Genomic DNA, 23,975 nt, shown 5'->3' with positions numbered 1-23,975 from the left:
AATAAAATAATGTGTTTCGGTTTGTCCAGTGTTATTTTAAACAGTTAGTTTAAAAACAAAGTAACCACACGACTATTACACGTTTTATTTGTATTGGTAAACGAATGCTTTTAGTGATCACTATTTTAAAGTCAAGTTATTTTATGAATTTTGTTCGATTTCTTTCCACTATCAACTTGATCTCTACTCTAACCCTAACCTGTCTATTTTCAAACCTGAATACACAGTTCTTACTCTGTTTGTTTTTATAAGCAATAGTACTTATGTGTTTAATTTCACGGTTTCTCTTTTCATACATCTCTTTTCAGCCGCTGGTCCCTGGGTCTACACATATAATTCAAAGCACACACCGTGCTACGGGGACTAAAGCAGCTTCATGCCACTGAGGGAACATCTCTAACTCTACAAAAACAAGAATATCTAAAAGAGGTTTACGTGTATAAGTCTAGAGTTACTGTATGTAGTGATAGAAGTGAAAAACGAAGGCTTATCCTTTGCTTATAGAAAAGACTACGTATGTGATATATTCGTATAAAAACATCCTGATAGATAAAATCCCGGTTGCTTTACCTTCATGCTGGCCCGGATCACATTCAGTAAGCCTTGAGATACAACGTTTTGGTTGTGTCATACAATACCACAACGTTTCACTTGCTTTCAACATGGAATTAGTCGCAACCCCGTGTCTGGTCAAATCCTATATTATCTTGCTGTTTTTTTTTTTTGTCACTAAACTGTAGTGTCACAATACGCCCATAACGTATGTAAGAGTCGAAACAGTCTTTAAGAAAACTATATCTTACTGAGAACATAAAAAATATTGATTTTATTCAAATTTGAACATTTACTCTAAAACAAACTTTACAAAATAATCACAAAATAACTTTAGTTAAAAATCCCTGATCAATCCTCTGTGAGCGATTGTACTGAAATTCTAAATTCTGTTTAAAAAATGCTGTTTAGTATTTGTGAAACATAATGGATCTTAGTTTTTATTTTAAAGATATTTTACGTAGTATTCAGTAAATTCCTTCTGGGATCTTAATTTCTAGTCAAAATAAATGTTATTCAATACGTTACTAATTTTTGGGGATTATAGTTTTTTAATAGTAATGATTATCAACTATTCCTTCTGGGATTTTAGGTTATAGACTAAAACAACTACTATTTAGTGGTTACAAATCTAATATTTTCTATGTCTTATTTTAGTTCAAGGAAATTGTTTGGCAATAATCTCTGACAGTTTCTAGTAGAATTCTAACTTCTAATTATGTAATAATTATAGATAACAGTTACTTATGGATTAAACACTGGCACTTTATCCAAGGATATTAACTTTTAGAACAACAGAAACATCCACTTACAAAATTTTAGTTTTGAATAAGTCTGAGTTTAAGCTCGAAACCCACACTTCGCTATCAAATACAATGCTATCATCACTAACTAAACAATAGCAATGTTCGTGTGAACGTTACTTGAGTTATATTCATTTTATTTCTCCAGATGAAAAGACAATGTTTGAATATGCCCCCCCCCCAGTGGCACAACGCTAGAAACCGAGTTTCGATCCCCGGGGTGGGCAGAGCACAGATAGCCCATCGTGTAGCTTTGTGCTTAACTTCAAACAAACAAACAATCTTTGAATAATTAATAGCTAAGATTTGTTTTAGACATATAATTATTTGATTGATAGTTTTAAGTTGAGAGAAATGTTAGAGTTAACGTCTAATATATTGAGACGAGTAAGTTAATTTACACATATATATCTTTTGATGTCAGTGAACAAAAGCAACTTGTGTTGTTTTTCTTATCATTATTCTTTTTGCTAGTCATTCTGACATGCCAGATGTAAGTGATTATTCTCAACAAGATCCACCTTAAACTTGAAAATATTCTCGTTTTACTATTTAGTCAGCTCTCTCGGTGCTAGAACAAAACAAACGTTTCTTATATCAATCTTTCAAGCACGCTTGTCCAAGATATTGGACATTAGAGTAGACGCAGGAGTATCAGTCTGGTTCTAAGAGGACACATAACTGACCGTCATCAATATAACATACATCCACCTGCCACTGACACGTTCACTTATATTGGTTGGTTTTCCCACAACAGTTTGGATTTTCTTTATTTTTGCCATGTCTGGTCATGGTGAAATAACGACACTAAATTCTCAGTTCTAGCCTGCTGTACTTGTTGTTTTTGTTCGTTGAACAGTACGTGACGGGTTTTCTGTCAAACAAAGTTTTCAATAGTACTATTGGAAAGAAAATAGGACCAAGTCATAATGTTATCTTTTATTTACTTGCTTAAATTTAAAAGAGATCTCTGAAACAATATATTTTATGAACGGGTTTACTTCTAGGTAAAGATATGACACACCGAGAACAAGCGTTAATTAATCATGTTTGTGATCAAGAACTCCTGGTTTCGAAACTTATCATAAACAAACCTTATTAGAAATGTTTTTCTGATATAAACGAGTCTCCTATTTTTTTACAAATATACATTATACTAACATGTGCTGAGAACTGAAAATGTATTTTGGGCTGTAAAAAATACTTTAGTTAAATAGAATAAAGATATTATGTCTGAGTTTATGCATATTATATACTTTTTTAGTCAAAATGGTTAATATAAAAATTCTGTTTGTCCAATAACTAAGGAAGTGTGAATTGTACTTTAAGTAGTCTAAAAATGTTGTTTGTTCGTCAACTAAGGAACTATGAATTGTACTTTAAGTAGTCTAAAAATGTTGTTTGTTCGGCAACTAAGGAACTATGAATTGTACTTTAAGTAGTCTAAAAATGTTGTTTGTTCGTCAACTAAGGAACTATGAATTGTACTTTAAGTAGTCTAAAAATGTTGTTTGTTCGGCAACTAAGGAACTATGAATTGTACTTTAAGTAGTTTAAAAATATTGTTTGTTCGGCAACTAAGGAACTATGAATTGTACTTTAAGTAGTCTAAAAAGGTTGTTTGTTCGTCAACTAAGGAACTATGAATTGTACTTTAAGTAGTCTAAAAATGTTGTTTGTTTGGCAACTAAGGAACTATGAATTGTACTTTAAGTAGTCTAAAAATGTTGTTTGTTTGGCAACTAAGGAACTATGAATTGTACTTTAAGTAGTCTAAAAATATTGTTTGTTTGGCAACTAAGGAATTATGAATTGTGCTTTAAGTAGTCTAAAAATGTTGTTTGTTCGGCAACTAAGGAGCTATGAATTGAACTTTAAGTAGTCTAAAAATGTTGTTTGCTCGGCAACTAAGGAACTATGAATTGTACTTTAAGTAGTCTAAAAATGTTGTTTGTTCGGCAACTAAGGAACTATGAATTGTACTTTAAGTAGTCTAAAAATATTGTTTGTTTGGCAACTAAGGAACTATGAATTGTGCTTTAGGGAGTTTGAAAATGTTGTTTGTTCAGTATCTAGAGAAATATGAATTGTGCTTTAGGTATTCTAAAATTGCTGTTTGCTCAGTAACTAGAGAACTATGAATTGTGTTTTAGGTAGTGTAAAATGTTGTTTGTTCAGTAACTAAATAACTATGAGTTGTGCTTTAGGTACTCTAAAAATGTTGTTTGTTCAGTAACTAGATAACTATGAATTGTGCTTTAGGTAGTCTGAAAATGTTGTTTGTACAGTAACTAGATAACTATGAATTGTGCTTTAGGTAGTCTGAAAATGTTGTTTGTTCAGTAGCTAGAGAACTATGAATTATGTTTTAGGTACTCTAAAAATGTTGTTTGTTCAGTAACTAGATAACTATGAATTGTGCTTTAGGTAGTCTGAAAATGTTGTTTGTACAGTAACTAGATAACTATGAATTGTGCTTTAGGTACTCTAAAAATGTTGTTTGTTCAGTAACTAGAGAACTATGAATTGTCACAACTTCTCTTTTATACTGTAGTATTATTTTGTTCTCGGAAAGAAGAATTTTTCGATCTCAATGATAAAATGCCTCAAACGAGGTCAACATATTTCTCTCAGATATGATCGATCTAGTATTTTTTTTTACTCTGAAATATTAACAAAAAGTACAAAATACAACGTCATCAAAACCAGATCACTAGTAAAGATACGATGTTGAGCACCAGCTACTTTACAGATTGTATTTTTGTTTATCATTGGCTGATGCTACTTTGAAGGCCGTTGAATCTTTGCTTGAGGCTGTGGCAACATGTCACTTTCTACAGGCTTGATTCTCTCTTTCGTTGTTTTCCACTGAATTGTCTGAAACGACAGTCTACGTCTCTAAAATAACGATACGAGGAGGAAATAGGTAATATTACTGCTTATATTTAGCAATGATGTAAACGTCATTTTTGATGATTTTTACATTCAATCACTGTCATGCTGGCAATTTTAACGATCCGGTTAACTTGTGTGGTTGCCATATTAACTAACTGTCGTGTTTCACTTACAAGTTTTATCAGACGGAGCACGAGGCTACTTGGTAGATAAATAAGTAAGTGTTTTACACAGTTATTTACTTAGGAAACTGTGATGTTGTGAAGCTGTGAACAATTACAAAAAATAATGTCGAAGAAACACATTTGGACAAATATACTGACTGACAGGTAACAAAGGAAGTTCCTTAACAGTATAATTAAATTTTTGGATATCATTATAGACTTGTAACAATCATTTACACGATATATCTTAATAATGTATATCTGTAAATATTCCCAAATAATTTTGTTTGTTTGATCTACCCACCACGGGTATCGAAACCCGGTTTCTAGCGTTGTAAGTCTGCAGACATACCGTTGTGGCACTAGGGGGGGGGGTGAAATAACACGCCCTTACTTGTATATTACATCAAAATTATTTCAGTTTTAATGTGATTTGTTTTATTTTATGTCAGGCTGATTTTAAGATAAAAATAAAATCAAACTAAAGTGATATGTGAAGAATAAAACGCACCGGGTTAAATATATATCTCTTTGCACGGTTAAAGTGCAGCAAAATGAAAATGTTTCTATTTTTGAATTTGAAAAGGTCAGAGTGATATATTATGGAAGCGAATGTGTTATGCCATCATCACAGCTTTCCCTTAACACAGTAACATCATTTTACAGAATTAATGTTCTCTAACAATATATTTACCGAGACCTTCTTCTTAACACAGCTTAGCATCATGAGTATTAATTCTCTAACAATGTATTTACCATGATCTTTCCCTTAACACAGTTTAGCATCACGGTATTAATTCTCTAACAATATATTTACCGAGACTTTCCCCTTAACACAACTTAGCATCATGAGTATTAATTCTCTAACAATGTATTTACTATGATATTTCCCTTAACACAGTTTAGCATCGCGGTATTAATTCTCTAACAATGTATTTACCATGACCTTTCCCTTAACACAGTAACATCATGTTAGAAGTTAATATTCTCTAACAATACATTTATCGTGACCTTTCCCTTAACACAGTAACCTCATGGGTAATAATTCTCTAACAATGTATTTACCATGACCTTTCCCTTAACACAGTAATATCATGTTAGAAGTTAATATTCTCTAACAATACATTTATCGTGACCTTTCCCTTAACACAGTAACCTCATGGGTAATAATTCTCTAACAATGTATTTATCATTACCTTTCCCTTAACACAGTTTAGCATCATGGGTAATATTTCTCTAACACTGTTTATGACAAAAAGTAAGTTTTTTTTAACATGTTTGAAAATGTAATGGCGTTACGATGGCTTTTACAAAATGCAGTTTATCAATACCATAATGCTTATCCAGCATCATTGAAATTGCTATGCATTTATCTCAGCTTCCTTTTAGCGTTGTTTAACACGAAAAGTGGCCATTCTTCAGCAGCTTTGAAATTGCAATACATTATAAAACCCTTTTTTCTTTTTTCTTTAACACAGTTTAACACCGCGGATGGCAATTATATGATAAAATTAATATTGATTTAGTTCAGAGTGTTTTAAAACTCAGTAGAACTAGATTTTCTTAAAAGCTTATATTTTTTCTGCTCGCCTCATTCTGTTAGCGATTCCACTACACTCTAATGGTCATAGCTAGAGGGAAGTTATAAACATCGCTTGTATTACTTCAGTGGGCGTGGCATCACTGTCGGTAGACACAGCTTTAATGGAAATATATTTTGACATTGAAGGAGATTTAGTGTCGAACATTGTCCTAACTTTAGCTTGAAGAATTAGTTACTAAAGACGAAACTAGGAAAATTTATACAAAGTTTTAGGAACCCAGTACGGTTTTATAGCAGAAAGAAGGCCTCAAGCGACTTTTCTTTCTTTTTTTTAATAACATACCACAACAGTCCACCGTTATTTTAAGAAGGAACGCTGCGTACGCTATGGAGAGATAAACCGTGCATAGTTTGAAGCAAACGCGCTTAGAAATTTTATTGAAAATTTTCGATGAGCGTCTAGACTTTTTTTTTCATAATTTAACTTCAGGCTCATTCAATACTGCCATTATTCTCAATTTATTTATGGGTGTGGTTAAAACTGAAATAAAGAGGGCTATCATTATTAAACAATAACACGCTAATAACTATACAGCTAGTTTTACGTATAAAAATGATAGATCCAAAAACATAATAAATGTATATTAATTTTTTAATTTATTTTCCTCTGAACGATCAAAAGATTATATATGTCACATTAGCGATTTTGTTTCTATATATTTTTGATTTTTCTTTCAAAAAAGAAGAAGTTTGTGTTATATTTATTTAAATAAATACTATCTATCTGTTCTTACAATACAAACTAATAGTCAGTTTATTTTCTTAAAGATAATTTAAAAAAGGGTGTCATACATAATAACTTTTAACACTGCATATCTAAGCTTTTCATCTTCTCACACCCTAAACAAGAAATTGGATCCTAAAAGCGGCTCATTGGTATCGTTGAGACCCTTCACAAACTTAGGTGGATATCAGTAACTGTCAACAGAGACACTCCGGGAACAGCGTACACATATCACGGCCGATGTATTATGTGGTTTATCAAGATAAAGCAGATACTCTTAACAACTGACTTACTGAATTAGTTTGGAAAGAAAGACACTTATCTTTTAAGGGGTGAAATAGGGTCTTTTGAATGTGAATAATACTGGTTGATCGCTATCTTTTCATGAGTTAAATAGTTTCAAATTGAAGAATCAGAAACTAAACACGACAAACGTCACCAGTTCTCTATAGGATGGATGGTTTTTAGAGTGGTCAATACATCACTATTGTGCTAATGGGTTACATGACCACACTATACGACAGTACAGACTTATGTCATGTGATCTCCTAGGGGTATTGAGAACAAAATTGTATAACAAGAGAAGTAATATGCCTTGTCTTTACACCGCAAAACCTCTAGGAATGATAGTATCTCCTGATAAAATCTGCTCATATTTGAAATTTATTAGAAATATACATCATAATAATGAATACCGAGGCCACTGCGCCAAACGACAGTGGAAGCCGTGTGTTTAGTAAGCATTACAAGTGATTTAAAACATCGAGCATAAAATTTTAAGAATAAATGAGCTTAAAATGTAAAATTTATTACTTCACGTATAAAAAACTCTCTTCTCTGTTATTTTTAATAGTTCAACTTTTTGTTTTGTTTAATGTGAGTGGAAGATTTGACATTTTCTTCTATACAGTGAGTTCAAGTGTCTCAAATGAACGGGTAGATTATAAGGCTATAGGATTGAAGATGAAAAAAATAGATTTCTCAAGTTTAGTCTTAAGAGCTTTTTAGTCTTGAGACCTGAAGTCCTGTGTATAATCCTAACGCGTGAAGTCTGTGTAAATGAACTATTTTCCACTTCATTGTAACATAAAGCGACTAGCATGGTAGATTATTTCCCAACAAACCCGTATTATTTAAAAGTTCCTCAGAGCCTGCTTCTCAAGGACAGCAGATGTTCCAAGATAGACGAACATCTGGGACGGGCTGAGGGTTGAGCAGCGGCCTGTTGGCAGGAAGTGGTGTCTAATCACGTATATACACACCTTTATGTTAGAGCAGAAAAGGCTTAGAAATCTTTAGAATACTCTCTGAGAGTTTTTGTCGTGACAAGCACGTGTAAGATGCTGCATGCTCTTATACAGGCCTTTGTACCATTTAACAAAAGGTAATTTGACCTTCTCTGTCCTTAACCCTGATATTAAATGCACGGTTCACAAGACAGTCTCGTGCTGTAGATGAACCTAAAAAGAAGCTCTACCATAGCAGTACAGGTTTCTCCATCTCCAGAGTCTTTTTTCTTGATCTCAGCATGTGGTACTGGAGTTGAGTGAAGGTGTGGGGGATTCCTGCACAAAACCGCAGCAGGTTCATTTTATTGCCCATCCAAGTTCTTCTCTCTGACATACTGTCCCACCCCATTCTGGATATAAAGTACTTCACCACCGAAACTAGAGGGCTTTTTTCTGCTGAGGTTTCTGCCATTCGTTTAAAATGGTTTGACCGAATGTGATGGCGGTGGGCGGAACTTTTTCACACCACCGTAAGGAAAACAACTGCGTCCACTGATGTATATTTAAAGTTTAAGGTGAAAAGGACACCTAAACTTCAGTCAACAACCTTATCGTCTCGTGAAGAGCTTTACCAAACATATCTCCATACCTACTAACACCAAACATTGACGACCTTCGAAACCTTCACTCTCCAGATTCTTATTATTCTTGGCATTGTTTAGTTAGCGTCTAGTGACACTTGAGGGCTAATCTGGTGCTCTTTTTTTTACCGTAAAATATTCGAATCACTCTAAACGCTTGAGGCTATAAAATGTCTCATGGTACCAAATCCAATACCAAATGAAGGTTTCGTCCGTCTCCTTATCACAGAGTCAGTGCCCTTGATAACAATTTTAAAATTTTCTGATGGTTTTTGTTTCTTTCGTTTTTATCGCTTTCATAACGTTTGATAAATTTTTGGATAATATATATTGGCTGAGATTTTTATTTAAAGCACTTCATAAAAAAGTACAGTTGTTGTGTAACATTAGAGATATTTTATAGAACATTATTATTGGACTAGAATATATCATTACAACTGGAATGTGTTTTGATAAAGGAAAAGTTAATATTTACACACAGTGTTAGTAAAACTGCTAATACTTATTGCTTTTGACAAAGATTAAAAAATGTTTTCTTCTGAAAAGTGTCGTCATCAAATATTTGCCTTAAATTTTCATTCGAATAAACAATTATGAAACTTCGCGACTTTAGAGTTTATGAAAGTTTACTTGAAACGTGATTTTCCGTACAAGTTAGATCATCAGAATGGATCACAATCTAGTGGTTTTTGCTGATAAGTGTTTCATGTTAAGTATTTCCCATGACACAAATCCACCAGCACATGTTTTACATAAATTTACTTAACTTTTCAAAAAAAGAAGAAACAACATCCGGCTCGGCAGGTGATTGAATCTTGAAACTGTTTTTATGCCAATTAAATACTTGCTTTAAAATATTTATGAGCTATTCATAGATAATAATAATAAGATATAAAATAGGTGGTTACCATGCTTGAGCTATTCTCACCATACGTCAGGTTGATAGAAACCTCTTGGAAATTGAAACAAAACAGATTTTACTGGATTAGTTTGAATTTCGCGCAAAGCTACACGAGGGCTATCTGCACTGTCCGTCTCTAATTTAGCAGTGAAAGACTAGAGGGAAGGTAGCTAGTCATCACCACCCACCGCCAACTCTTGGGCTACTCTTTTTACCAACGAATTGTGGGATTGATCATCACATAATAACGCCCCCACGGGGATAAAGGGCGAGCATGTTTGGTGGGATGGGGATTCGAACCCGCGACCCTAATCACCTGGCCGATTTTACTAGATGGTAAATTCCTATTTAAGAACACAAACTTTAAATAGTATGCACTATTGTTTCCCTACGGAATTCATCAGTCTCAGTGTTTCTTGTCAACAGATAAGGTTTTAAAAGTTTAAGAAATTTATCAAATGTTTCGAATTGAGTTGCTATACAGATCCATTTAAATTATAAATAGATGATTTGGTAGATTCAATCAAGCATGTATTATTGTTTTTAGATTGTGTGAGAAAAGCAGGTATTTTTCAATTCCTATTCTTTTCTTTCGTAATTTAGCTTTTAAGAAATATTTCATATTTGGTAAGATCTATATATGAAGATGTAATTTAACAGGAATTTCTAACCGCTACTTAATGTGTAAACTAAAGTTCAGGAAAGGTTCTTTTCTTCGACAGATTTTCGTGTTATTACTTAGAACGAATAATAGAACAAGTTACAGTTGTTACCATGAATGAAAAATATTGTTTAAACAATATCGTAGACATGTATAGCCCTCTATTTTTGCATAGATAGATGGTATATTTTTTATTTGCTTCTCTGTATTTAATACTGTCTTACTGTTATAGTCAAAGATTCAAGTACTGACCGACTTCCACTCAGGAATAACCGTGCTGTTTTTGTCTATTTATCTCGAGAAAGTGGTAGTGTGAGTTTGTTTCTGAACATTTATTTCATGCCCAAGGGGAGTTTTTTTTTCTTTTGCGGAGCTGCCTTTAAGGGGAGAAAATTCCTAGTACTCCTTGGATTCTTTGTTCCTTGATTCGCTTTACGCAGAGGTACTTTCGTTAACCTACCCGCATGACTGCCTGCTTGTCCATCCATCGACAGGGCAAAACTAAGAAGCCCCTGTTGTATATTTCGACGTTAGTAGGCTGCATATTCGTGAGATGCTACTGTCGAGCAGAGATGCAGCGGCAGTGAAGAAAGCGTCTATCTTTGCTATGTCAGAAACTTATATATAAAAAATTATTAACGTGGTAGTCTTTTATATTACAGTACTCGCTCATTCCGTAACTTTTCTGAAGTGTTTGAGTAAAATTGTACAGTTTTCTAAGGCCCTCTGTGTGCGGTCTCTCTTGAGGCATGTTGTTTCTTCTCTGTCTGGCAGACATGTGGAACACCGGATTGTAGGAACTCCACTTCACCCTATAGGCTACTTCATGAAGCTTTTTAACGGTTTCAATAGAGAAAAAGTTTGAGTGTTTATAAACTTCTTCCATACTGTGTACGTATAAGGCATAAGTTGATTTGAAAATACCAAACAAGACACTGATTTTTCGAAGTATTTTCTCTAAGAATATTTCATTTGGTAAGAAGAACTATTTCATTTTACGCTTGTTTATAGCATAATTTTAAGGTAAGTTATGTTTTAGCGTTTTATCATTATCTTTAATTTTACTGCTAGTTTGTTGGAAGAATTTTCTATTTCCAACAGAATAGTCGAATATTTTAATATTAAAACTTAACTGTAAGTTATACTTAAATTTCCTCTACTGAATTTCAACAAGTTCTACTACAAGAGATAAAAAAACAACACTTGTCTTTAATCACAGAGTCCGGACTATGAATTCTTAAAGATTTGTCTTCTATAGTAGATAATATAATAACACTACACCTAAAGAATGCTCACCGCAACAACGATGTAATTTGTAAAAACTGACACGTGTTACACTGTTACCTACAGATGTTAGAATACTACTGAAATTATAATAATAACATGGCAAACAATGATTTATAAGCAAAATGAAGTAATTTATTTAGTGTAGAACATACCAGAAGTTTCGTCAGAACATTAGTCTGCCTGCATACCTAAAGCATATTAGCATAATGTGCTTCCATACTCAAGTGAACTACTGAAGTTATGTTACTGTCCAAGAACTATCATCAGATATAGGTAGTTTTACATTTATCACATTCGACATATACATATTTAAACCTGTTCTGAACCTAAGAACAGTCCGAACTGTAATCGATTCATCATTTTTTACTTTCAGCTTCAAACACTAATTCGTCAGATAACATACATTTGTCTAGTTCAGGAAATATCACACAGATACTGAAATACACTGTACAAAATGTACAAACCTCTGTCAGTGAGATTTATTACTCTACTAAAAAAAAAATCTATCTTGTTCTTTTTCAGTCTGTATGTAGCGAATAAAATAAATACTTAGTTAATGTAAAGAACAGTCATGCTGTTTTTGTTTATTTATATATCTAAAAAAAATGGTAGCATTATTTTTTCCTGAGCCCTTATTCCATGCCTAAGGGAAGAAAATAAGACGCTTTGTAGGCTTTCAGCACGTAACGTTCAATAGAAATAAGACATTTATTTTATCAGAGCCTTATATATTTCACGGGTCCGAGGTGAATCTTTGCATATCAACTGTACATTTCAAAGCTTATTGTAGTACATCAAATTCCGGCATATTTCCATTATCATAGATCACGAAAAACGAATCCATTATGGTTTCATTTGTGGCCACATATTGTCTGGATCATCCCAACCCATTTCCGTAACAACTAATCACGACAATTTTTTCTTTAGTTGTTTCGACATTAGTACTCATTAATATCAATAGTTTGTACTCGCTCTAAGTCAATGTTTTTAATACTTGTGAATAATTGTAACCGAGTTTCATTTAGAAGACCGAACGACACAAGACACTAAACTGTAGATTATACGGAACAAACGAAATCTGAGATTTTAGAGAATACCATGACAAATCTATACCACAGCCCAACACCCGGCCATTTGTATTTAGACAAGCTACACAAACCTGAGCTGCAGGCAGTAACCCCGCTAGTTTTCTCGGGATAGCGTTTTGTTTACCGTTCCCTACGCTCTCTCTCTCTTTCTATGAAACGCGGTGTTGAGATGAGAAATGAGAAGAAATCCGAGGATAAGCAACAGTGATTGCAGCAATTTGTACAGAGTGCTACCAATTTGTCAGTGAGAAGTGTCTCAACTTAAACTCACTGTACAGATCGATTTCTGGACATAGCCGATCTCTTTACTTGTGCGTAAGAAAATTCCAAACAACTAGACCAAAAACGGAAAGTGTCGTACAAACGGAATACTTAAACGAAAGCAGAGTATATGGAACAATATGTAAATATGTCATAGTAAGAAACTGATCTGTAGAAGAAAGACGTGGTTGGAGAACACGTTTATTAGATTCAACTTTTATTCGCAAGCCTCAAGTATGGTACTTTGTGGACTTAAGTACCCATATTTGCTTTTGATTTTAAACTTATAATTCCTAGTTATAATTTCATTTCACATTCAAGGCTTACGCATATAGATGGTATCTACTTTTATTACCAGATAATATTTCATCCTTCCACATAGTATAGTTTTATTTCGTCTGTATTATTTATACAACTTTTTATGTTTTGGCCCAGACATTTCAAATATTAGATAAATAGATAATAGACAGACAGACAGATAGATAAAAAGATGTGTGTATAAAACGAAATGCAACCTCCATTAAAACTACCTATGGCAATATAACTTTAGTGCTATGATGAAGGCTTTCCATAAATTTCAAACATTTTTTGACTTGTCACCGTGAGGAAATTCTTGGTTGATAACGCTTGGAAATCCAGAGAGGATAAAAAAAGCAATTCAAAAACGCTGTGAACCATCTTAGATAAGCGACACTTTAAAATCAAAATCCAGTTTCAACGAATTCGAGATGTGTAGAGAAATATTTGTTGTTGTTTTTTCATCTGTGTACTTACATTGAAGTGTGACCGTCTATACCGTTTCGTTTATGACACCCAGAAAACTTTGAAGCTTGTTCATCTGTATAGAAAAAAACAACAACAACAAGAAACAAAGCCAACTCTCGTGATCTGGGTTTTCGTTTCAGTAAAGTTTCGATATAAAGATATAAAGCTAAGTCTGTTATCATTCATAAATGTAAACGTTTAGATATTTCTGTGGGAAATCTCATTACAATTCGTTAGCAGGTAAAAGAACTGATCAAACAGGATATTTCGTCTTTAAAAATATTAGTTAGTCAATGGAAAGTTATTTGAGATATAAAGAAATCGATAAATCATTGACCACTTTCTTTGCACTGAAATTCACTCAAAACGTTAGTGTTAGCATAATAAACTGAAGTCATTCAGAACTAAGTAATTATAAATTTTTGATGCTCTTAAAAGTATGACTTTCGTAGAAGGCGATTTTTCTGAAAGTTGCTAATGGGGAAAAAGGAAACTAATGTATAGAAGGGAAAAATGATAGTTTAATGGTTTTAGTAATTTACAGGTGATTCACAAGAACTGTAGTAAGTGAACAAGTTTGTGTTCTATTCTTTTTACAAAAACTTTATTTTGTCTGTCCATAACGAATAATATGTTTTAAATTGTTGATGTAAGTACAAAGTTAACTATACATACACGCGTGCAGATCCTCGCCCTCGTCAACTCAGTTCTCTGTGTTTTAGTTCAATATGGTATAGGTAGGTGCTTTTATATAGAACATATTGGCTAGATAACCTACAATTTTATTCGGATTAAAAATTAAATGATTGATACAACTACAAACATCTGCCTGAACGAGACTCTTCCTAGCTTAAATGATACAGGAAAGCGATGACAGCATTTCCCACAACTGCTTGTGTTCAGCATTTTTTTAACGTTTAAATATTTCAGCGGATTACTATAGCAACCCGTCGTATCTACCTATTTCTGTAGATAAACACATCGAACATAGTTTGAACTTGACGTATGGTTACTGTAGTTATAGGTGGGTGTTAAAGTAGTTTCATGAGTGAGAGGAGGCTGGATCACTGAAAGTAGTCATGCATTTTTCATACTTCGCAACTGTGATATAAAGCTGAAGCACAGAGGACAGATAAACAGATAGCGGATACAAGTTTACCAGGGTTTTTCATATACACGTTACACAATAGCTCGGTAGGAAATCTTCTAAATGGTGAGTGTTTACTAGCTTCAATATTATTGTAAAAATTTGGTATACTTGTTAAACACTTGGGTAATTTATATATACGAAATGATTGCATACAGTGACTGGGATATCTTGTCAACGAAGATACCGCTATTGTGCATTAGAACACCCTCGTATTAGATAGGTATATTATGCATCCAATAGGTTAAAGGTCAGGTGAGAGAGCCCTATAATACAGGTACAGTCGTTCATAATTCTGAGCTGTGGACCAGAGGAAACCAACCCATTGGTAGCATCGGTCAGCTAAAGCGACTACTCCAAACGAATAGCATGACTGACTCTCACTTTTATAATGCACTCACAGCTGAAAGTAGAAAGAGTATTTGGTATATCATCAAGGGTCGAATCCCGGACCATTGAATCCCCGGTACGGTACAATAGCCAGTAGACCACGCTCGGCTTATATACACACTAGAGAATAACATACCATCCATATCTTCATGATGTACGGCTAGTAGAACCATATGATAAGATATGATCGTACTCGAACTATTAATTATAACCATTAGTATAGGGATTATTGTTCCTAAGTAGAAATCAAATACTGTTGAATTTCAAATGGAAAATTAGCTTATAGCAGAAACATACCTCACAATCGCTGCCCTTTTCACGTATTTTTCTAGAGATTAAGCTCCTAAAAAATATTTATAAAAGCTAGTTATATGATAATGTTCCTATTTCTAGGTAAATTGCTGTAAACATTCGATGAGTTATTTTTCAGAAATGTTATTCAAAGTTCACAAAACATTAAGCGTACGTTATTAAAGTACCAGAGGTGCACATAAATCATCTGAGAGCATAGATTCTAATCATCATTAGCTGGAACTTCTTACTCCTATTGTTTACATTAAATTTATTCTTAATATTTGTTTAAGCACAAAGCTACACAATGGTCTGTCTATCTGTGCTGTGGACTTACTGCTGAGCTGGTGGGGGTATTTTTAATAAACGAAACGAAAGAACCAATAATGTGTATATATGTTTCTGTTGCCACATTAAAGCTGTTTTTAGTGCTGGAATTTTAGCATTAATATTTTGCCCCCTTCCCCAAGTGGCACAGCGGAAAGTCTGCGGACTTACAACGCTAGAAACCGGGTTTCGATACCCGTGGTGGACAGAGCACAGGTAGTCCATTCTGTAGCTTTGTGCTGAATTACAAACAAACAAACCATTAATATTTACAAAAGAAGAGGCGTTACATAACACAACAGACTTGTTTGAAAACGGGAATAAGTTAGAAGTATTATTTCAAAGGAAAATTCATTGTAATTGCCAATTTCACACTATGAAAGTCATATAAGAAAATATGCTAAGACAAGTGTCACTTTCGTAAAGGTAACAAACGTGATGAATTTCTATTGCAGGAAAGTTTTTGGTGAAATTATCCATTACACATTGTAAAAGTTCCATAAACATGAAACTCTTTTTTTTTTTAACATTTGACTGAAGACCAATTAATGATTTATTAAAGCATTCTACTGAGGTCCAGCAATAATTTACTAGAGACCCCTCACCTCTTTGCTTATAAATGGAATATGTTTCATAAAGCGTGTGCTTAAATATCTGTATTACCAACCTGCACGAGCTTAAAGTCCTCCAAATATGAGCAAACACAGAATGAACGTGAGATGTTTGTCCCACTAAAGGTAATTCATACTTAGAAGAAAACAATGTTACAGAGATATGTGCTTTTAAATGCATATTAACGCTTCAAAGGTTTAGTACATAAAGTAAATTACTCGTATTTGACTTAATGTGTATTAATACACATGTTTGAAACTTAATTATGTTTCAGAAATACTACAATGTTTTTTATTATCTATGGTCAAAACTAACCAGCTCTTCAATTCAGGATAAACGTGTAGTATTCTGATTTAATTATGATCTATTTATCAGCCTGTTATAGTGTTATTTCTAAGCAGCTCTAGTAAATCTGCTAAACAAATCTCTACACTTTGTAAACAGCAGAGATAATAAGTACACAATATAACAAAAAACAAGTTAGAAATACCATGTGAATGTTGTATAGATCAATGAACCTTCTACTAAAACATTTTACGTTTGTAAGACATATAAATTATTCATTATTCCTCTGTTAGGTGGTATAGCTGTTAAATATGAAAAATATAATCTACTAAGAATGTCTCACACTAATTTCTGAAGTTTCTTTTATCTGTAAAGGATAAATTTTTCTTTACTTATGAATCATGTGCATCTTTCCCTAGAGGTCCAAGTAATTCTTGCCTCATTTCTACAGTGTTTTATTCTGTATAAGCATTTACCTGTTTTGTTCGTTACTTTAGATATGTGTAAATTTCCAAAAATTGCTGTTTCTACTGCTTTTTAGCATACAAGCTGAATGATGTCGTTTTTTTCTTTCTTGTATAAGTGCTCTTTGTAAGTTTACGCTGGTAAGCCAAACATGTGTGAAAAGTATGAATTTCCATTACTGATGGTTCATGCTAAAATGTCATTATAATTCTGCTTTTTTCTCTATATTCTTCTTTTGTTGTTAATGTGTATGTTATTTATGTATCTATGTTTACATAGATATGTACGCGTGCTTTTCTGATAGTTGGATCTAGAGTTTGGTGACAATTATGTACTTTTGTGGAGGTGTTTGGAAAAGTTATTTTCGACGACTTTGTGAAAGAAATACTTTTACAACTAATAATGTTATAAATTCATGCCTTTTATCACATAAGAACCCATGCATTTCTCTGATCCGTTTTAGTGTATTACTTATATATTTCTATGTGAAGTTTCTTGGTATCTAGTTTGACTGTCGAAACATTTGAGGGAAGAAATATTTTCCTCCTAACACGGCTTAAGACCTCAGAATCCCAGTCATTGTCTCTGTATACCCAAGATTTCAAAAAACTATTACGTGTAAACATGTAACACATTACAATAAAAGTTACGAAAATAGTTCAAACTTTATAATATTTTTTATGATTCAGAATAAATGTATTCAACGTCACTTTGTATTATCGGGTTTATATATATATATATATATATTTGGATATCGAATGTTAATCATAGAAAAATAACTAAAACTTTCAGGGCCCGGCATGGCCAGGTGGTTAGGGCGCTTGATTCTCAATCTGAGGGTCGCAGGCTCAAATCCCTGTCCCACCAAACATGCTCTCTCTCTTTTAGCCGTGGAGGAGTTATAATGTGACGATCAATCCTAAAATGGTAAAATCAATCAATGGTAAAAGAGTAGCCCAAGAGTTGGCGGTGGGTGGTGATGACTAGCTGCCTTCCCTCTAGTCTTACACTGCAAAATTAGGGACGGCTAACGCAGATAGCCCTCTTGCAGCTTTGCGCGAAATTCAAAACAAACCAAAACTTTCAGAGCCAAGTGAATAATCATAATATAATAGAATTTTAATTCAGATCACGAGAAATTATGAAAAATTATGTCACATATTGTGTTTAATCATGATAGGCGCTTTCTCATTTTCGTTTTAGTTGGTTGATATAAAAGTAGAAAATCAGCCGTATTTCTCTTCACTCTTGTGCCGATTTTAATGTTTTACCTAAAATTCCATTGGATGAAACTTATTTCTGGTAGCGCGCTAACGAAATTATTCCTTATTTTGTTGTTAAGAAATATATCAAAGAGATCTTAAAGATTTCATTAAATAGTTACAGATAGTAACCCTGAATAACAATATCTTTATTTTATATATTTAAATAAAAGTTACCATTGTCTAAGTAGCTACAAAAATACTTTTTTGTACTTCTCTAATACGTTTTAGAATTTTGATAAGATTCTAAAATCTATGAAGAAAAAAAAATGTAGTTCTAAGACATCAATATTTCAATGTCACATTGTTAAAAAAAAAGCAAAAATATTGTGCTAATCAAAGCTATAAACGCGTCTATTTAAATTTTATGACGTTCAAACAGAATGTGTCCAGTCATAGAAAATTCTGTAAATTCTCGTTTGTTTGTTAGTAGAACAAATTGTACCTGGGTGTGGAAACGTCTCTAAATTATACACAGATTTGTTTTCGTGTTGTGCCATGGAACAAAATGTACATTGTCATAGAAATTTAAGCAAAAATGTTGGATTATTCTATTCTAATGTGTGTGTGTGTTTTTGTCGTGACACACACACAAAATCCAATGCCTTTAGAAAGATTACTCATTAATCACTCCATTGACCTTTTATGACAAATCCAATATTCGATTAAATGCTGCAATGGTTTTGTGACGTCTAGTTTCTATCGTGAAAGGAGAGGTGAGCATGTAGGGACGTCAAGTAAAAACCTGAAATGGTGAGAAATTGTTGTGTACTAGCTCTATCGTTCTAGTTTAACGACTGTTCACTGTGATAAGACCTAAGTATATAAAAAAATCTGCCAAGATGAGTTCAATGATGGATCTATAAGTCCTAGTGAAAGCTGAGCAAACAAAGAATCCACTTAAACAGTCCTTTCTTGTTGAGCATTTCTACATTCAAAGTTAGGAAGTGGAAAACACGATCCAAATCAAACAAACAACGTTTTTATAACCTTCTTTATATAACATACATTTGTTATCTATGTTTACAGGCCTTTTGACTCACTGGGATGAAGACTGCTCTTTACACGGACTAATGAAGGAAGTTATCTAAGTAGATAAGATTTTCAAATCCAGGTGAAAAAATTAGTGTTTTAAGAGGAGAGAGAAAAGTGGCTCAAAATATATTGTTACAACAGTTTAAGCACATAGGATGACGAATTTATTTGAAGTCTTTCCATTTTCGAGTCCTTTCATTATAATTTTTTTAAGTTATCTATTTTAGAATTCGACTGATATCATGGGTCATTTTTAAGATCTGAATACAGTGAAATGTACTTATTACATTGACGAAAGCAAAGCTATATCCTAGCTTTTAGATATGATTTTATTTGATATATGGCTTATTAAAAACAATCGACATTTGTAAATAAGACATTGCAAATCACGTCCAGAAATTGAGCTCATGACAAGGTAATAGAATAAGGGAGTTTTTCTAGCTTGACACGTTGAGGTAGTTACAAAAGACATTCAGAATTATGTTTACGTTCTCGTTTCACATTGTCCACTTTCAGCCAAATTCCTGAACCTACGGAACGTGGTGGGGAAAACGTAAGGCTACTGAAGAGACAATGTCATTCAATATCTGACGGTCCACACCTTGGCGTTCGTAGTTGGCTTGTTTTCTTCGTTAAGCCTAACTGATAAAAAAGTTTTGACATGATATAAAAGAAAAAATACTATTCTGTTATTGTTGAGAAAGACCAACAGTTTTCACCTCCAATTGTTCTTTAGTTTTTGTCCTTTTGATAGTCCACTTGATTCATCTGTTGAACCACCAACACAACAGAAAGTAAGCACTTATTACTTCAACAAGTTTTTTTTATCTTTAAACATAACTATAGATTTTAGTTACCTCTTGATCTCTGTAAAGTTTGTCCTGTTTGCTTACAAACCAATAAAACCAAGTTTAAATAATAATGAGATTTTTTTAATATAAAAAACTGATATGACTTGACTTCTTTACACGTTTTCAGTCTAGAACCTCATTTTCTCTTCATATCACAACTGGTATCGTGTGCTCGGATTTTTAAAAATACAAGAATTCTAACGAACAAAATTTCTTTTCATGTCAATCAACGTCACCTCTGTTGGAGTTATAAAAAGTCTTCACAAACACATGTTTTATAATATCCGTAATTCCAGAATTATCTTTCTTTAATCTCAGTCAGGAAGGTGCTATTTAAACAGTTCAAATTGGTTTTATTCACCATCTATTACAATGTTTTTCTCTTTTTAGGATTCTTAAAAACTATTACACTAAACGATATTAGAATTAAAATTAAGTATCAAAAACGTGCTCATTAATTGCAATATTCTAACAACTACTGTATGTGAATGTAGGTTTATAGATATGTTGTTTTATTCTGGTATTCTAACAATGCTCAATGTGGACGTAGGTTTATAGATATTCTGTTTTCTAGTGTTTTAACAACTACTAGATGTGAATGTAAGTTATATATATGTTGATTGATTCTAATATTCTATCAATGCTGAATGTGTATGATTAGTGTTGCAGATTTGCTGTTTTTTCTAGCATGTATTATACGTGGTACCCATGACACACTTTCCATCACCAAGATTGTCATTATGGACAAGATAAAGTGGAAGTCATATTGTGATCGCTTGTTTTATATGACAGCAGTTTTCTCAGCAGTCATATTGTGATTGTTTGTTTTATATGACACCAGTTTTCTCAGCAGTCATATTGTGATTGTTTGTTTTATATGACACCAGTTTTCTCAGCAGTCATATTGTGATCGATTGTTTTATATGACAGGAGTTTTCTCAGCAGTCATATTGTGATCGATTGTTTTATATGACAGGAGTTTTCTCAGCTGTCATATTGTGATCGCTTGTTTTATATGACAGCAGTTTTCTCAGCAGTCATATTGTGATCGCTTGTTTTATATGACAGCAGTTTTGCTAGAATTCTTCTTCTTTTTTAGTAAGTTTGCAAAATTTGCAAATCTTAAATTTTCCTTTCCAGACCATACTTTTTCAGTATCTCGTCGGTCTTCCATGAGATCAAATTGTCATGTTTTGTTTAGCGTATTTTGTCTAAGTGAGGGTAATTCCTTGAAAGACAGGTCTCAAGTGCTTTGTTTATTCCAGATCAATTCCATTCTTGCGTTAAAACAAACGAAGATATGTTTAGTAAAATAACCACATTGTATTATTGTGATGGAGGTAAGTACACCACTTTTACAGATATGAAAAACACAACAACAACATTAGGTAGAAAAGTCTCGAAGGGGTAGAATTACTCGAAATAATCAGAGTAGCATGTCTGGTGTTATACGAGTCCATTATGTAAGCCATCGACGAGTTAGAGTAATATTAGTAATCAGACACGAAACAACAATTATCTAAGTGCTTTCCTCTGCATGCTGTAATACTGTCAGCTTGGAGTGAGACTATACGAATATGTTCGGCACTGATGCTGAATTTGAAGAGAAAAAGAAATGTTTTCCTCTAACATTATGACACTAAGTAGGATACAACAATTTACATATGTGGAAATCATTTACTTATTGAAGGAAGTGTAACGTAGTATTATAATATTTTAGTGAAAATTTACTGTGTTTTCTTCCTCACGTATCTATCATCTCTGGGCTGGGAGTGGTCTACTGTTTGGTATGTCCAGACTGTGAATCTGAGAATTGTGGTTGTGAGATAAATGTGACTGTCAGAGCTCAGACATGAAAAGCCCAAGAGTTAGACTTCCCTCTAATATATCAGCTCAAAATTAGGGATAGGCCTGGCATGGTCAGGTGGTTAAGGCGCTCAACTGGCAATCTGAGGGTCGCGAGTTCGGATCCCCGTCCCACAAAACATGCTTGCCCTTTCAGCCGTGGGGGCGTTATAATGAAACGATCAATCCTACTATTCATTGGTAAAAGAGTAGTCCAAGAGTTGGCGGTAGGGTGGTGATGACTAGCTGCCTACCCTCTACTCTTTCACTGCCTAATTAGGGACGCTAGCACAGATAGCCCTCGTGTAGCTTTGTGCGAAATTAAAAAATAAACTAAAAAATTAGGGACGACTGTTCGCAGATTGCTCTTTTGTAGCTTTGTCCGCAAATTTAAAAACAAAGAAACAGTGAACTTTCTTGTGAATGAACAGCTATATTTTATAATCTGTTAGTGAAAATGATAATAATCTCTATCGTTGTAAATACATATATATATATATCCTCTACAGCTCTCTACGTAAGTGTTGACTTTTCTCTTGTTACATGTACTTGAATCATTGAGATTATACCCCACTTGGCGTATAAATAATCTTAACGCGTGCTAATTGAGATCACTATGGCAACTAAACGTAAGATAGTTGTCAGGGAGTTTTCTAGCCTCAATAATCTTCCCCTGTACTTACATGATTAAATCTTGACGTTGCTATGAAAAAGACAGACATCCCGCGGTACTTAATAACGAGATCCTGGTTGGGAAGACAGAAAGGATGGTGAGATTAATTTCATACATTCATGCGAGTTTCTACTGCGACCGAGCTGAGAAGTACTGTTATATTGAAATTGGTAGGATAACACTCCCACTGATTTTTTACTATATATTTGAATTGAATGAAAGACCTCAGGCGACAAAAACTACGAAAGATAAAGATTTAGAAGATTACTTGCTATAAACAATCTTGTAGGGTAGAAATGTTGTTCAGAAATCAATAGCTGGATTCACTAACTGTATAGTTAGCTATATGTTTATAGCCACGACTTTATATAAGACTTGTTTGTTAAAACAAGAGAGAAAGATGATATACTTTCTTACTAAGGAGAGGATAGAAAGATAGTAAAATGTTACAGCAGGGAGATGATAAAGAAATAGTGCGGTTTCTGTACCGACAGGGTAGAAAAATGTCAGTCTTCTTAATAGTGGGATAATACAAACACGGTGAATACACCAGTTTATAAGACAACTGTGACTTGGGTTACATTATAACAATCAATGACGATCCACACAATTGTAACTTGGAAAGAAAAAGATGGTCTATAGATAAATAGGCATTTATAAAGTAATATAGAGTAGATTCTGTAGAATTAAATAAATTTTCAGTACTTTCTATGCGTGTTTTTGGAGTCAATACACAAGGAAAGTTAAATTTTCATAACTGCAGCCGTATGGTTGAAGTATACGACAACCAATAAACAATAGTGATTTAATTTCAATTTGTTTGTCTGAGCGTCTTTTCATCTATCTGTATATTTATCTTGAAGTAATTTTGTCTTGTTATGTTAGATGGTTTGTACAGTCATTCTGAGACTATTTTATCTTGTTATGTTAGATGGTTTGTACAGTCATTCTGAAACTATTTTGTCTTGTTATGTTAGATGGTTTGTACAGTCATTCTGAGACTATTTTGTCTTGTTATGTTAAATGATTTGTACAGTCATTCTGAGACTATTTTGTCTTGTTATGTTAGATGGTTTGTACAGTCATTCTGAAACTATTTTGTCTTGTTATGTTAAATGATTTGTACAGTCATTCTGAGACTATTTTATCTTGTTATGTTAGATGATTTGTACAGTCATTCTGAGACTATTTTATCTTGTTATGTTAAATGATTTGTAC

At 33.3% G+C, this 23,975-nt stretch overlaps 1 protein-coding gene across 1 annotated transcript in view; it reads left to right on the top strand.

Moving 5' to 3' along the window:
• Window positions 1-411: 411 nt before the first annotated feature.
• Window positions 412-23,975, top strand: part of LOC106462303 (latrophilin Cirl-like) — a 96,035-nt gene continuing 72,471 nt past the window's right edge. Inside the window, exon 1 of the mRNA XM_022389809.1 lies at window positions 412-429. The gene's annotated coding sequence lies outside the window, so the exon portion shown is untranslated. The remainder of the gene's footprint in view (window positions 430-23,975) is intronic.

This window comes from Limulus polyphemus, unplaced genomic scaffold (assembly GCF_000517525.1).
Source record: "Limulus polyphemus unplaced genomic scaffold, Limulus_polyphemus-2.1.2 Scaffold45, whole genome shotgun sequence".
Taxonomy (NCBI): domain Eukaryota; kingdom Metazoa; phylum Arthropoda; class Merostomata; order Xiphosura; family Limulidae; genus Limulus; species Limulus polyphemus.
The sequence above is the reverse complement of the archived record's forward strand: the minus strand, read 5'-3'. Positions and strand labels throughout refer to the sequence as shown.